This window comes from Lepidochelys olivacea (assembly GCF_965140295.1).
Source record: "Lepidochelys olivacea isolate rLepOli2 genome assembly, chromosome: 11".
Lineage (NCBI taxonomy): Eukaryota > Metazoa > Chordata > Testudines > Cheloniidae > Lepidochelys > Lepidochelys olivacea.
Window position 1 is genome coordinate 79,337,274 of NC_140421.1, and position 11,869 is coordinate 79,349,142.

The window sequence follows — 11,869 nt, forward strand, 5'->3', positions numbered from 1 at the left end:
CAACCTTACTTTGGCTCAGAGATGCAGTTTCTCCAACTCTCCTGATTGTATTGCTGGTCTTGTGATATTTGGTATTTTTCTTAAAGCCCCAGCTCCTGGAGTCATGGGAATATTTCACTAGGAGGGTGGTGAAGCACTGGAATGGGTTACCTAGGGAGGTGGTGGAATCTCCTTCCTTAGAGGTTTTTAAGGCCCAGCTTGACAAAGCCCTGGCTGGGATGATTTAGTTGGGGATTGGTCCTGCTTTGAGCAGGGGGTTGGACTAGATGACCTCCTGAGGTCCCTTCCAACCCTGATATTCTATGATTCTATGTACGGCTCTCAGTTTTCATTAATAATGCTAAAGTAAGTTTCTAGCCCTCTTTGTGGAAAAAAGCTTGGAACGGGGACCCAAATATGCACTAACCACTCCGAAACGAGAAGGAAATGAAAATAAACCCAAAATGTAATTTTAAAAAATAATCTCATGAATTTTATGCCAATCTCACGATTTTCTTTTTAGGCCTGACTCATGATTTTTGACTGGGTGGAGTTGATGATACTGTAGCGGTGTCTGCTGGAGCTTTGCCACAAGCCCTGTGTAATGGGAAGCACTTAGCTGTTTAATGTTTTCTTTTGGAGAGCACTGAGAGGCTGCTTCCTCCTTGAGGAAAGGGGTAGGTGGAGTCCCAGTGGAACTGATGATTTCAATGCTGCTGAGGTGTAATGGAACTGAACAGACTCTGAGTATGTCTGCTGTGGTGCCTATAACCTTGGACAGGGGAATCTTTATTATTTTGGTAAAACAAAATAAACAGCTGCATTACCACAGGGGCAGACCTGGTGCCAGACTCAGTCACAACTTGCAACTTGCATCTTGACCTCCCCTGGCCCGGGGCAGGAAACGGGGAGAAAGAACCTCGTGTTAACCCATTCCCCACCCCTGGCTGCAGGTGGGGGAACATAACAGCCCTGCAGAGTTTGTTCTTCCCTCCACACTGCTACCCATGGTGGCTAGCCATGCACCCCCTTGCATGGACGTTCAGCACAGGCTTAGTGTCCGTATCTCCCAAATCATCTCTGGGGAGGTTTCTGTCACAGTCGGCTCTGAGATGTCCCTGTTTGCTCACCAGGCTGGAAAGCTCGCCAGGCAGGGAGGCTTGGGAGAGACCCTACTCAAGCAGGGAACAGATGGAGCGGCCCCCAAGGACTGCATCCCTCAGGTAACGAATGAGTGAGGGTGATGGGACCGAGTGGGAAGCAACCCAGGAGATGCTGCAGCTATTAAGGGAGCCGTACGTAGCTGCTACTGACAAGGTTGCTGTGTTGGGACCTGGAGTAGGGGCCGGCCCAGGTTACCGCACTGGCCAGACTTGTTCCTGGGACAAGACTCGTTACTAAAAGCCCGTCTCAGAGAAGGGCCAACCACTGGTTGAACTTTGTTACCCCAGAAGGGGTTTGTCCATTCATCTCTTAGCTGTGGGACTTGATTGGAAGGCTGAGCCGCCGTAGACCCCCCAAGCGAGGTCAATGGGGCATCAGGAGCAGGGGAAAAGAGACCGCAGCATCACCCGCAGCTGACAAGCAGTGCTCTCAAGGGTTGCCCCATCACGTGCCCCTAGGCACATCCACCTGCAAGTCCACTGAACATCTGCTGGGCACTTTGTGTCCATCCCAGATCTACCGTGGTGCCTGCAAGCCAACAAAGAGCTTTAGACAACGAGCTCGTTTTCTCTGGAGCCCATCAGTGCAGGGAGGCAGGGCTGCAAAGGCGGCGAGCGGCTGGCTCGCCAACAGGGCTCCCAGATGTATGCAGCAGCATCATTTCAAGGCTCCTTTCCCTCGGCTTGCCCTGCTGCTGCCCCGCTGAGTAACGGTGTGCCCCTGTAGCCAGCTGAGGGGATAAATCCTCGGCAGCCTCCGATTAACACTGGGGTCAGTGTTCTCCAGTGGGCCTCGCAAGAGAAACCTTCCCTCCTCCAGAAGGGAGCTCCAGCGGCAAGGCGAGCAGGCAGAAATCTCGCTGCTGGCCTGAAATGGTGCTGACAGATTCCTCCCTCTTCTGAAAGCCCGCCGACTGCGAGCTGTGAACGGGACAAGCACGCCCTGCTGTTTCCTCCCACGGTCCCAGGGCGTACACCTCTGTCTTCCCCTGTTGACATTAGCCAGGGATTGGATGTCCCCGGCTCATAAATCAGCCAGTGTGGGCCAGAGACTCGTGGGGGGGCTCTGCAGAATTCAGCTGCCTGTGTTGGTCGAAACAAGCTCTGGCTGCACCCAGAGCACTTGCTCCTGTCTAGACACCTGGCATCACCGCAGCAGGAGGCCAGTGGTTGTGGGGTGGGGGCACTGCACAGGTGCTTCTGTCCAGGGGGAGAGAGAAGCTAATGGCCAAGCAAAGGAACGTCACGGATGCTATTTCCAGACAAGTGTCTGTGGAATGGGCTGGATGTTCCTCTACATCAAAGGAGACACATGTGCCCTGAACACGGCTGGGTTTGACAGAGAAAAACCATGCGGATAGCTCCTGGAGGGTGCGTTTACCCCGCTCCCCTTCCCTTCTGAGTGGGGTAATGCTGGACTTACCTTTGCAATTCAATCCACCGCGACGCTGGTGTGAAAGATCAGGAGAAAAGACCCAGGCTTACTGTGGGCTCTTGGTACACGGCCCTGCTTCACGTTGGTTTGAAGCGGGTTCCTGGAGGTGGCCAGGAGCAATGTGTGACTTCAGCTGCGGGGGGAACTAGAGGTAGGATGGAGCTGTGCTGGGGCACCTCGGGAAGCAGCTCCTGTGGCATGTGAACCCCCCGTTAATGCCAAGCCCCCAGGGTCTTCTAGTTGTGAAGAGAACGTTCCGCATACGACACAATGCCGGGTTCACGTCCCGAGCCCCTGGGCGCCAACGTGAAAGACCCACTCCCGGGGGGGGGAGCTAACCCCCTCCTCACTGGTGCTGCTGCTAGTGACAACATTTGTAACAGCAACACACTTTGCTGTTGTCATCTTGCCGAAAGCGTCCAGGTACGGTGGGGCTGCAGGCCACGGGCTGAGTGTGGCTCTAGCTGGGATGCATCAACACGGGGCCATTTCCTCCATATTGGAGTTGCCCCATTCAGTTTGGGGGAAAGCCCCAAAGGACCTTCCCAGAGACGCTGCTCCCTGCACATTGTCCCCGGGCCTCGGCCTGACTGTGTAGCAGGCCAAAGGCGAGGCAGGAGGGTGACGGGCTGCAGCGTCCCCAGTGAGTGGCTGATCCCAGTTCAGTCACACCTATTCCCTGAGCCCAGAGCATCTGTCAGCCCAGCGCTGGGGCCACTCTGTGGGTGCTCCAGGGCTGGAGCCCCCATGGGGGAGAAAACTGTGGATGCTCAGCACCCACCGGCTGCCCCACGGATCAGTGCCTCCCTCCCCCCGCCCCGCATGCTGGCAGCCTTGCTGATCAGCTCCTCCCCCGCGCCCTGGGGCTCAGCTGTCCCGCGGTGTGCAGGAGGCCCTGGGCGGGAGGGGGAAGAGCAGGGGCAGGAAGAGGCAGGGTGGGGGGTTGGGAGAAGGAGTGGAGTGGGGGCAGGGCCTGGGGCAGAGGGGGGGTCAAGCACCCCCTGGGAACAGAGGAAGCCGGCACCTATGGCCAGCTGCCCTAAGGGGAGAGGTGCAGCTAGGCACCTAGTGCGATTTTCAGAAATGCAGGTAGGTGCCTGGCTGCCATTGGTTTCCCAGTGAGCCCCATGAGAGTGACCAAGCGGCCACTCCGTTCCAGCAGAGCAAACCTCCCGTGGGCAGAGCTGTCAGCATGGGTGTCCTGTGCCCACAGGCTGCCTGGCCTGCCAAGAGCTGCCCTGTGCCCAGTGTGTCTGGCTCGGTCTCTGTTCCTGTGGTCCCTCTGTATCTCTGGGCCCAGCACCCCCGCCATGCCCTGCCAGTCAGTATTAGACCATGCACGTGCCTCTGGTGCGACTAAGGACCCTCTTCAGGTAACCCCAATCTTGAATTGTCTGTGATGCTGTCCTGCATCACCAGGAGCACCGTCCCAGGGCTGGGGTGCCTAGCGGGCACCTGGAATCAGGCTCGTTCCAGCGACACACACAAATTGCCAGTTAGCACATTTAACGCCTGACCTTCCTATCGTCCTGGGGGAGCAGCACAACAAACCCCACAGACTTCACCTGCCTCCCGGAGAGAGGCTGAGCCTTCCCTGGAACTGTGGGAAGGCCTACGAGAGCCTAGAATCGTAGACTCTCAGGGTTGGAAGGGACCTCAGGAGATCATCTAGTCCCACCCTCTGCTCAATCCCCAATATTTGCCCCACATCCCTAAATGGCCCCCTCAAGGATTGAACTCACAACCCTGGGTTTATCAGGCCAAGGCTCAAACTACTGAGCTATCTCTCCCCGCCATGGGCCCCAAGTCCTGTTCTAAAGTCCCTGACATCTGCTGGGGCCCTGTTTGGCCTAGCTCGGGAATCACGCCTTCTGTGGACAGGCGCCGGGGCATTGCCAAGAAGAGGGGCATGGTTAGAGAAGTCAGAGTGTTCTGTGAAAGGCCAAGGGGGGTCTTGTGAAGTAGGATTCCTGGTGCCTCCCATGACAGCTGGTAAAAACCCATGAACACATTTATATTAGATACATAAACCCCCAAGACCTCCAAGGGCTGCGGGCGGCTCGTCTTAGATGGCTTGTGGGCGTTTGGGCATCTAGCCGTTCCTTGTTTTCTGTTCTAACGTTGTGGGTGTGAGGTCTAGTGTGTCTCAGGCAGGGTGTTAACATGGGTGTGAACTATCAGAGAGGTAGCCGTGTTAGTCTTTAAGGTGACACCGGACTCCTCGTTGTTTTTATGGGTGTGAACGCGCTCCCGACATCCCTGTCTGCGTAGCAAACGCGGTCCCTGCTGCTGGGCCAGAGGACCTTTGCCTGTCAACCTGCCTTCACGGGCAGGCTTAGCCAAGCCTCCATGGGTCAGGGTGTTCCTTGGCCCGAGGCTGGGCCAGCCTTGCCCTGATGGCTGCAGTGGGTGGGGCTGGGGCTGCTCTACCTAACAGTCATGGCCTCGCTTCTCTTGTCTCTTTTCTTGGTGTCTGGCTGGTAGGGTGACCACATGTCCCGATTTTATAGGGACAGTCCTGGTTTTTGGGTCTTTGTCTTATATAGGCTCCTATTACCCCACACCCCCGTCCCGATTTTTCACACTTGCTGTCTGGTCACCCAGCTGGCTGGTCAATTGAACAAACCACAGGAGTGTAGGGGGGGCTGAGGACAGCCTGGCTCAGACCTCATTACTAACATTGTAATTAACTTGTCAGTCATTCCCTCAGAGCCCCACAAAGGAGCTGCCGAGCGAGCCATTCAACATCCCTTCCAGCACGTCGCTGGCGGTCGGCATTGAACAGGGTTACTGACGTTATAGCCTAAAACCATTGTAAAAAAGCCCTAAAACAAGTCTAGCCTCAGGGTGCAAAGCAACCTCCAAACAATGCCAGCACCCCAGCCAGGGAGGAGGCTGGGGCCCGAGGCCTGGCCCAGGGGTAACTAGCTCCGACATGAGGGGTGCTCTCTGGCAAGCAGCCTCACACCTCCCTCGGCGGCCAGCCTGCGCTGCCCACTCTGTTCACTGGCATTGCACCCCACCCCCCACGCCCCGGCTGCCCTCTGAACAGTCACCTCCTACTCCGAGAATCCGCCCACTCCTCCCCAGAGTGCCCACCTCACCACCTTTGGGTGTTTCCCTCCCAGGTGCCAGCCTTCGCTGGCAGGATTCAGTGTGATTCCGCACGACAGGGCAATGCTGCTAGCTAGTCACTAGTGCGGCGCACCCCTGAAGACCGTACTCCCCAGATCGATCGGTGAGAGCTACAGTCCAGCAATTTAGACATACTCAGGCGTTTCACCTTAGAGGGGCACCATGGGAACGTACAGCCGTTGCTTCTTGACGTTTCATGTGTCTTCAGCAAAAGTTGGTCACTTTGCATCGGCTGATCAGCCCCAGATACCGTGAGCGGAGCTCGCTCATGAAAGGAATTAATTCCTTTTGCCTCAACGCCAGGCTTCAGCACGGTCACGTGTGGATGTGCTGGGCCCGTGTTTGTAATAACATTGTATCCAAGGTTCATACAAGGGCTTTCACAGCCAGTAGGCATCAGCCATTCTAGCAGTAAGTAAATGGAGAGCCCTTGGGAGAGGTTACCATCCAGGCACTGAGTGTGAATAACAGCTATGCTAGATTACAGTGATATTTGTTATGTTACACATCAAATATCTAAATGCTGCATTATTGAAATGATTAATACACATAATGCAGCACTGAGTCCACACAAAGCTTCTAGGGAATGCAAAATTGCATCACCAACTATGTAGTGGCTTATATAAGTTTGTTCCTGCAGGCATGGTACAAGAGTATGGCCGTGTTTACGCAGGTGCATTACTGCATGCATGTTTGTGTGTCACCAGAGAAGAGCATTGGTGTACTCATTGCCCTGCCTGTGTACCGTCCTGTCTTGCAGCAGATGTGCAAACATAAAAGCATTTTATTAAGTCTATACATGGACAAATGTGTAGGTAGGTGTGTATACGATATCTGCACATTCCAGAACACAGATGTGTGTCTGATGGGGTTCTACTGTAGTGTAGTCAGCTTGTGTGTACTAAATAGAGTATCAAGCTCCATTAAAGAAGCCAGCAAGTCACTTGCTAGAAATTATGGCATATATTTTCCATGTCTGTCCTTGCAATCAACATCATTTAGCTGGCAAACACTAGATACCTAATAATAACATGGAACCAGTGGCATGCAAGTGTGAGCAGCTGCGGGAGGATGCTGAATAATTACAGGACTGACGTTTTCTTTTATAAGAGTGAAATGACATGCTTCATAATGACCTCAGGTTAGAAATATCTGGCTTTAGCTTGATGCTTCCTCACCTGTTTGGTGACAACTCAGCATCAGCTCAGTGGTACACTCCCAGGACTTTGTAAGAGCTGCTGACTAGCCGTCCCTAGCAGGGGTTTTGGCTCCCAGTTAGCGCAGGCTGGAGAGCAGAGCTGCACTGCACATGGGCGCTCCGGTGGTCTGGTCCAGCCGCTTGTGGCAGGCTGGGGTACAGGAAAACCAGGCTTGTAGGGATTTGGTTCTGCAGACTTACAATACTGTCATTTGATTGGCAGGTTTTCTGCTATGTTCGTATATCGCAAGCACTGTGTTCTCAATCAAGAAAAGCAGAATATCTGTCCCCCAAACCACGTGTGATGCATTTGCTTACAAACCGAACAATTATAGCTATTACCACCTCCCTCAACCCAATTCTCCTCCTCCAGGGCCACCCCCGATATCTGTTTCACCACGTGAAACCCATGGGCCTACCCTATAACCTCCCAGAGGACTTCTGAGGGACTCCAGGTGATGAACACACATGACCTTGCATCTGGAATGTGTCAGACAATAGCTTCAAGTTCAAATCTGAGAATTTTCCTACTGCTGGTGAAACAAAGGGAAAGGCAGGCAGAGCCCGCAGGCCATGTATCTATTTACACGGCAGCCATAGATGCCTTCTCAGCCAAGCATGGCAGTCATATGCAGAATTGCTGCATGTTTTAAAAACAAATATTTAGTGTAATATTCCGGCCAGGTTTGGTGCACTGAAGTCTCTTTCCCTGTAAACGAATGCACACACACTGATCGTATTCCAGAGAGCCATATCCTCCTCGGGTACAGAAGACTCAGTCCTCTCCTGTGACCAGCCAGGGAGTCACAGGGGAACGTCCCACTCCTTAGAGCAGCCAATGGCTGTTTTGGCCTCTGGCATAATTTACGCCAGCTTCAGAACTGCTTGAGTTGCCATCAGGGATTGCCAGGGCACAGCTCCATCCATGTGTTCCCCGACCCGACCCCGACAAGACCCCTACGACAAACCTCCTGGTGAGCCCCATAGCCCCGGAGGGAATCCCCTGCTCACTGCTCAGCCAGGGGCCGTACTGGGGTTCTGGACTGAGCCCAGAGTGCTCTGTCACCACCAGGCCTGCACCAGTGGGTGGGGAGATTGCTGGGGGCTTGGGTGCAGCGGGTGTGCCTGGCCATAGCTGGCAAAACCCGGGACACCCTGAGTGACAGCCCAGAATGCGGGACCCCAAGAATGAGTCAGGGAGGAAAAGGACCATCCAGTGGGGACTCGTTGCTGTGGAGGGAAGGGATCCATGAGTCTTTATAGCTGATGTGAATAGTCTCCATCAGGGATGGTGAGGGGACAGCACATGGGTGTGGAGTGACAGGAACAGGGGGTCTGAAAAGACACGATGGTAAATGCACCAGCGTCCTGTCTAGCCCAGGGTTTCTCAGCCTGTGGGTCAGGACCCAAACTTGGGTCGCCAAACTGCTTCAAAGGGTGGCGTAGCAGCTCCTGAGGCTCCTGTCCCACGGGGCTGGCTGGGCTGGCCTCCCTGCTCCGGGCACCCCAACCTCTGTGGTCCCAGCTCCACGCAGGTGTGGCCCAGGCGTCCGGGTAGGCCACCATTTGAGTGAATGGCACTGCAACCCCATGAGCCAGGTCACAGCTCCACTCACACGAACAGGGTCCAGTCAGGGGGGCGGGGCCAGAGCCGAGAGCCAGGTGCAGCCAGCCCCACAGCACAGGAGCTGCAAGAGCCCCACTGTGGGGTGAGAACTGAGCGGGAACCCCCCCACCCTGGGGAGGGGCAGGATCCAACTGAAACCACCCCAAGGCCTCCACCCCCAGACTAGTTACTGGGTCGCAACAGGCCATAAACATTTACTAATGGGTCCTGAGTCCACAAAGGTTGAGAACCACTGTCTAGACTGTTGCTCCTGGTCTGGTGCTAGCATCTGGGGGCAGGAGGAGGGGGACTTTTTCCTAACTTCCCTGCTGCAACCTAAGTCTAAGCCTAAGTCTGCAACCTAATGGCAACCTCGGATTGCACACACGAGATCACCAACTCCTTTAACATAAGCCCCTAAGCATCCATCAGCTCGTTACTAATGACCTTCAGTCCCTACTGGTGCAGGATGGTTTGGAATCCGTGACCCAGCACTGGTAGCTGCAGAGTCCATTCCCATCCCCCAGAGTCATCTAGTCCCACCGGCTGGACATGTGTCAGGGAGAAGAGGGTCAATAGCGCTCTGAAAAGGGCCATCGTCTCACTTTGGAAACAGGAGAGCCCCAGCACTGGGAGCAGAGAGCTGCTCAGACCTCACGCAGCAGAAGGGCCAGTCATTCAGACTGTCACGGAATAAATTCCACGTTGTGTGAAAGGCAATGCTGGCTGCTTCCGTCCATTCAAGAGAACCAGCTGCTGACACAGTCACTGCTTCGTCAAACAGGTGTACGACACCGAAGAGCATGGGATGCAGACGTCGGCGGATTGACAAGATGACCTAGAGTAAGCAGGAAAAGTGCTTTCCAGCTTCTCTGTGATGGGCACTTACATCTTCGCTACCACCAACATTTCACAACTGGTTGCCTAATGCTGAGCTTCTAACTTCACAGTGGGTACGTCTACATGGCGAGCAGAATCCACAGCAGCAAGCCTCGGCGCCCAGGTCTACACGCTTGGCTCTCGCAGGGCTCATGCTATGGCACTGGGAACACCTGTGTAAAGATTTAGGCTTGGACTGGAGCCCAGGCTCTGAAACCTGACCCCCCCGTCCTAAGCTTCAGAGCCCACGCTCCAGCCAGAGCCCAACTGTCTACACAGCTAACTTTAGCCCCATAGCATGAATCCAGGCACTGCGACTCACTGCCACGGGTTTCTGCTTGCGGTGCAGATGTCCCCGTTGAGGATCCCAAATAAATGGCCTGATTCTCAAGTGCTGAGCACCCAGCAGCTCCCTTCGACTCCCATGTCCTGCCTGTTTTCTAGTTCTCTTTTCTTTGCTTTGTTGAGGTTATAACCCTGGAAAATAACAAGACAAACGTGCCCCCAGGTGAACATATATCCATGTATTCCACAACAGAGAGAAAGGTGTGGTGTATCTTGACTATGGTAAGGCTTTTAATACTGTCTCGCATGACCTTCTCATAAACGAACTAGGGAAATACAACCTAGATGGAGCTACTATAAGGTGGGTGAATAACTGGTTGGATAACCGTTCCCAGAGAGCAGTTATCAGTGGTTCATAGTCAAGCTGGAAGAGCATATGGAGTGGGATCCCACAGGGATCCGTTTTTGGTCTGGTTCTGTTCAATATCTTCAATGATTTAGATAATGGCATAATACCAAGCTGGGAGGGGCTGCAAGTGCCTTGGAGGATAGGATTAAAATTCATAATGATCTGGACAAACTGGAGAAATGGTCTGAAGTAAATAGGATGAATTTCAATGAGAACAAATGCAAAGTACTCCACTTAGGAAGGAACAATCAGTTGCACAGATACAAAATGGGAAATGACTGCCTAGGAAGGAGTACTGCAGAAAGGGATCTGGGGGTCACAGTGGACCACAAGCTAAATATGAGTCAACAATGTGACACTGTTACAAAAAAAGCGAACATCATTCTGGCATGTAATAGCAGGAGTGTTGTAAGCATGACACGAGAAGTAATTCTTCCACTCTACTCCACTCTGATTAGGACTCAACTGGAGTATTGTGTCCAGTTCTGGATGCCACATTTCAGGAAAGATGTGGACAAATCGGAGAAAGTCCTGAGAAGAGCAACAAAAATGATTAAAGGTCTAAGAAAACATGACCTTTGAGGGAAGACTGAAAAAATTGGGTTTGTTTAGTCTGGAGAAGAGAAGACCAAGAGGGGACATGATAACAGTTTTCAGGTACATAAAAGTTTGTTACAAGGAGGAGAGAGAAAAATTGTTCTTAACCTCTGAGGACAGGACAAAAATCAATGGGCCTAAATTGCAGCAAGGGAGGTTTAGGTTGGACATTCGGAAAAACTTCCTAATTGTCAGGGTGGTTAAGCACTGGAGTAAATTGCCTAGGGAGGTTGTGGAATCTCCATCATTGGAGATTTTTAAGAGCAGGTTGGACAAACACCTGTCAGGGATGGTCTAGATCAGAGGTTCTCAAACTGTGGTCCATGGCCCACCAGTGGTCTGCGAGCTCCATTCAGGTGGTCCGCGGATAGTTCCCTCTAAGGTGCGCACCTGGGCGGCCGCACACGAGAGCATCAAGGGCCACCCCCCTAATTAGTGGAGCCATGCAGGAGTGGCTCCACTAATTAGGTGCCTGGAGAAGACGCACATGTAAGGTGAGGTGATGGTCTTGGGAGAAATAGAGGGAGGTGGGAGGGGGAAGTGGGGTGAGAAGAGGGGATGGGGGGAATATGGGACATGCAGGGCTGCGGCAGCCAGAGAAAGAGGTGACTTTCCTCAGCTCTAGGGCTGCGGCTGCCGGGGAGAGACGGCCGTCCTTCCCACCCCAGCTCTGTGGCTGCTGTGGTGGGGAGAAACCCCACCCTGCTTTCCAGCCCCAGTTCAGGGGCTGCCACGGCAGGGGAGAGAGGGCACATCCATCACATTAGAAAGGTAAGACTACCGATATTAAAATATGAGTTGTGTGCTTTTATTCGTAGAACAATAAAATGTTAATTATTATTGTTTTTTTATATAGCGCTTTTATCCAAAGTGCTCTACAATAGTTAGCTAACCGTACAAACAACATTTGGAAAGATCATTAAGTGGTCCGCCGAGACCCTCAGCAATTTTCAAGTGGTCCACAAAAAAAAAAAAAAAAAGTTTGAGAACCACTGGTCTAGATAATATAGTCCTGCCATGAGTGCAGGGGACTGGACTGGGTGGCCTCACAAGGCCCCTTCCAGTCCTACGATTCTATGCCGGGCTGATGCAGAGAAGCTGTGTTAATGGCAGCATTCTTACAACTGCATTCAGAGACTCATGAGGGACACAATAGAGGTGAGAAATGCCCAATCTAATGGAT